Consider the following 4,971-nt stretch of genomic DNA (forward strand, 5'->3'; position numbering starts at 1 on the left):
GCCCGATCCTGCCCAGAGACTCACCGGGTGGCGTCACCGTCCGCGGCGGCCGCGGGGATCCAGAAGGGAACCTGAGCCGACGCTGCCCCCGTGCCCGGCGCCGCCCCACTTCTCCGGGCGCAGGCTCCCCGCGTCCCAGCCCCGCGTGTCCCCCGCCGCCACTCCCGGCCCCAGGCGCTTTCCCCGAGTTGGAGCGGATAACGGACCCCCGCGTGCCACGGCGGTTCCCACCAGACACGTACCCCAGACTCTCGGCGCCACGGCCCACGGCGAGCAGAGCAGAAGGAAGATGTCCCGGCCACCAGGCCTCAAATACCCGCCGGGGGGGGGAAGCGGGCGGAGTCCCGGGAGAGAGCCAGGGCGCCGCGGGGCCAGCAGCGGCCTTCGGCCACCGCGGGAGGAGGCGGGGAGAGGGAAGGCAGGGCGGCGACGAGGAGGCCGCAGGTATGCAGCAGGTAACCACTGCACTTTAACCCCAATCCTGCGGGCGGTCTGCCCCGCTGCGGACTCCACCCGTGCTGGCGGGGCCGTGGGTCCTCTCCCGTAGCAGGGCTACGAACTTCATTGTGGCGGGGACTGGAATGGCGGATGAAACCACCGCCTGCTGCTCCGGGAGTTTTCCAGCAGGGGGCGTCAACGCGCACCCCACCAACCTGTTTTCTGTGAATAAGTAAGAATAATATTACTTAATAATTAAGTACCAGCTCTTAATGGGCATAAATGAGTGCAGAACCGAAATTTTAAATGAGAAGAAAGAAAAAGTTTAATACTGGGGCTGGAGGTAGAGCTCAGTGGTAGAAGCAGCGCTTTCCTCGCATGGAGGAGGCCCTGGGTTCCATTCCCAGCTATGGAAAAAAAGATAAGTGAGCAGAGCTCTGTTGCTCATTCAAAGATTCCAGTACTCTGAAGGAGACCCCAAGGTACTACTGACAAATAATGACAATGAAAAAAAAAAAATGACAATGAAAAAGGTTTAATGTTTGGCTAATAATCCTCCGTCTTCCAGAGCCATGCCGTTGTTTCTTTTCTCCCTGTGGTTATCCTGTAGGAATATTATTTTCCATAATCCTTCAAGACATCTTTTCATGTGTTTCAAAGACATCACCTCATTTCTGTTTGTCTTTCCCTGTGAATTCTTCCTGACCTATGTTCACTTTTAAAATTTGTTCTTTTTCTTTTTTGGTACCTAAGATTGAACCTGGAGTGCTTAACCACTGAGCCACATCTCCAGTCAGCCCATTTGTTGTTGTTATTTTGGTTTTTGTTGTTGTTTTGAGATAGAGTTTCATTAAGTTGCTTAGGGCCTTGCTAAATTGCTGAGGCTGGCTTTGAACTTGTGATCTTCTTGCCTCACCCTCCTGTGCCACTTGCTCAGCTTCTTCTTGGATCTTAGCATCTCTTTATATATAAGCATTATTAGTGCTTTGTGATATAATTCCTGAATCACACCCCCCTCGACACCCTCCCCCCACTTATCTGTTTTCTGACATTGCTTCTGGTAACTATGGCATACAGTTTTTCATGAAGTCAAATTTAGTGACTTTCCTTTATTGTTTCTAGGCTTTGTGTCATGGTTAGAAAGTCTGTGTCTAGATTACCAAGTTCACCAATTTTTCCCACTATTTGTATGGTTTCACATTTAGATTGCTGGTTCATTTAGAGTTTATCCTGGCTTATCAGAAATATAGGTGGGACTTTAACTCCATTCTCCTTGAACAGGTTCTTGATCTGCTGCTATAGTCTGAGGATATCAGACTCACTTCTTCACTTTTCCAAAGATTCTCCAGAAGCCTTTGGTCTCAGACTAGGGTAGCACTGTTGATCCCTCTTGTTCTGGGGCTTCAGCCTCTTGGACTATGCAGCTATTGGTTCTTCCAGCTCTCTAGCCTGCACATGGCCATTGTGGACTATCCAGTTTCTGGTCCTGTAAGCCAATCTAATAAGTCCCCCTTTTATAATTATACTTCCTGTTGATTCTGTTCCTCTAGAGAACCCTAATACAGGGGGGAAACTATGTCTACACTGAGCATATGTGGTATAACAATTATCTACCAAATATTTACTTTGTATTGGGTATTAAAAGTGATCTTGAAATGACCTAAATATATGGGAAGATGTATAGACTCTGCAAATACTATTCCATTTTATATAACAGACTCAAGCACATGCAGATTTTGATGTCTGCAAAAGCGCTATCTGAAATCCAAGAAGGATTGTTTCTAGGACTATTTCAAATTTGAAGAATTGATTCTAATTATTTAAATTAAAGAAATGTTTACAAGTCACATAGGTTAATAACACGAAGCTCAGCAGCCTTCTAAAAACCTTTTTCAGAATAAAGTTGCTTAACACATCTTTCCACCTTTGTATAACACAATCCTAACAGGCTCATGATGAAAAATAGAATCAAAATAAAAAATATCAGGTTTTTAATCATATATAATAGGAATACACAATTGGAGAACTATTCTAGTGAGTTAGTAGTTCTGGTGTTCATGTGACCAAGGCCTGGGGCTTTACTTGTCTATAATCCAACATGAAAATCAGTTTGAACTGGCACCACCTGAGATGCTTATAGGGCCTTTCTTCCTCTTTTTAGCCATTTACTACAGGGGGCAGAAACGGGTGCTGGAAATCTCTTTTTTTGTTGTTGTTTTTCTATTTTGGTTCCTTTTTGTTTATTTGGTTTTTGTTGTTGTTGTTGTTGTTGTTGTTGTTTTCATGCTAGGATTGAACCCAGGGTCTCCTGAATGTTAAGCACAGCATGTGCTCTACCACCAAGCTGCACCTGCATAGTGGCTGCGATGGTGATCTTTAATATGACTCTTGGCAAACCAGTTTCCAGATAAAGGATAAAGGTTACCACTGATGATAAAGAGTAAAGGTGGGGCTGGGATTGTGGCTCAGTGGCAGAGTGCTTACCTCGCACATGTGAGGCACTGGGTCTGATCCTCAGCACCACATAAAAATAAATATAAAATAAAATAAAGATAACCTTTACTCTTCTATTTTAAAAAATAGAAGAGTAAAGGTTATCGCTTGCTACCTTGGAACTTTTCTTCTTTCCTCTCTTCCTCATTTAATGAGGAACTGAATAATTGGTAAATATATTCTTCTCCCTAGGTGGGGTCAAGAAAGAGGAAGGAATGATAAGCAGGAACAAATCCATGAATGCTGAATATCATCTGCAACTTAGTTTTCCTTAAGACTTTTGTGTCTGTATCTTCCCCCGTGGAATGTCCCCAGGTGTCCTGGAAGCTGAGTTTGGAGGGCCGGTAAGCCATTTCAGTGCCAGGCAATAGCTGGAGAAGGAGTGCCACTATCAGAGGAGGATAAGCAGTGGGATACAAGGGTGCCCAGTCATTTGCAGAAGATTACTCAGCTGTTACTCAGAGGTACCAGTGATTCATTGGTGTCTAATACTCAAAAAAATTCACTATAAAACTAGTCATGACAACAGAAAGACCTGATCCCAAAAAGTTCTCTTAACTCCAGCTTTAATTGGTCCCTCATGCTAACAATGATGGGCAACCGCTCTTACATGGTAACAATTTGACATTTTCTTTTTCCAAACATCCCTGGATGGTTTTGAAAGGACTTCAGTACTCCATGCAAAATAAAAGCTTTCTTGGCAGCTAGACAGCAATCTGAATTTACAATCAATAAACTGGAAATAAAGATGTACCGGGAATCTGGTCATAAGTACTAACACAGCTTGTTTTATTTCCATATTTGGAATTGTTTCAATTAAATATTTTGTTTTTCTGTTTTGTGTTCTGTTTATTTTTCTTTTATATTATTAAATACAGGGCCTCAAGCATGCTGAACATGTGCTTTACCACTAGGTCTATATATATATATTGTATATTTGTAAGCAAATATTAGATTGTTAGATATAATACATTGACAAAGACACCTTGGAAAAGAATGTTGCCTCCCATTTAGCTTATTGAATTCAAAGTACATTTGGTATCAGAGCATCAGACTGGAACTCACATGTGAATGGATCAAACAATAGAAAGTAGCCAGGCATGGTGGCAGGTACCTGTAGGCCCAGCCACTCGGGAGCCAAGGTTGTATGATCACTTGATCCAGGAGTTTGAGTCCTACCTGGGCAACACAGCAAGACCTCATCTCAAAAGAAAGAAAGAAAGAAAGAGAAAGAGAGAGAAAGACAAAGAAAGAAAGAAAGAAAAGAGGAGAGAAAAAAAGAAAAATCATGTTTGTCTATAAAGAACAGCCATTATTTTAAAAAATAAAGGGGGGTGGAATTGTGGCTCAGTAGCAAAGCACTTCACATTTGTGAGCCACTGGATTCGATCGTCAGCACCACATAAAAATAATAAAGGTATTGTGTCCATCTACAACTAAAAAAATTTTAAAATAAATAAATAAAGGGCTTGGAATGTGGCTCAGTGATTAAGTGCCCCTGGGTTCAATCCCTGGTACCAAAAAAAAAAAAATACAGCAAGCAATTATTACCAATTTTGACCCCAAACTAGGTCCTTTTTCCCTTTTGGAAATACAGAGCCAATAAATAAGACCCATATCCAACTCAGGAGCAAGGAAAGGTTTAATGTTGGTCAAAGAATAGAAGAAACAGAAGACAATGCCTTGAAAATCAGTTTCTTGGCTCATTGGGTATGGAAAATCCTAGATAGAGGATAAAATAAATGAGATAAGAATTTACCTTTTTTTTACTAGTCTATCCCTCCCCTTCTAGAAATTTGAGCACCACCTCTTTCTGCTCCTTTTATATTTCTTTCTGGTTTCATCATGGTGACTGTCAACCTTCACGGCACTGGAGAGTGTCATTTACCACGAAGATGGAATTATAATGAATTTGGAGGTTATCAGGTGGTCACTTGGGCAGCCATCCTAGATCCAACCCATTTTTGCCAGCCCACTTGAGGAGGACTTCTGATCTTCAGGCTTCCATCCTTAAAGATGAACAAGATTAGGGTGGGATTA

General features: G+C 42.7%; 1 protein-coding gene and 1 long non-coding RNA gene across 2 annotated transcripts in view; both read right to left on the bottom strand.

The window, feature by feature from the left end:
* The window catches only part of LOC107160995 (serpin B6-like), a 137,415-nt gene that overhangs the window by 23,259 nt on the left and 109,185 nt on the right, over positions 1-4,971 (bottom strand). The window lies entirely within an intron of this gene.
* The window catches only part of LOC125615731, a 34,132-nt gene continuing 33,084 nt past the window's right edge, over positions 3,924-4,971 (bottom strand). The window contains exons 2-3 of the long non-coding RNA XR_007346316.1: positions 4,739-4,940; positions 3,924-4,653 (exon numbers count right to left, since the gene is read on the bottom strand). This is a non-coding gene — a long non-coding RNA (uncharacterized LOC125615731). The remainder of the gene's footprint in view (positions 4,654-4,738; positions 4,941-4,971) is intronic.

Source organism: Marmota marmota, unplaced genomic scaffold (assembly GCF_001458135.2).
Source record: "Marmota marmota marmota unplaced genomic scaffold, marMar, whole genome shotgun sequence".
Lineage (NCBI taxonomy): Eukaryota > Metazoa > Chordata > Mammalia > Rodentia > Sciuridae > Marmota > Marmota marmota.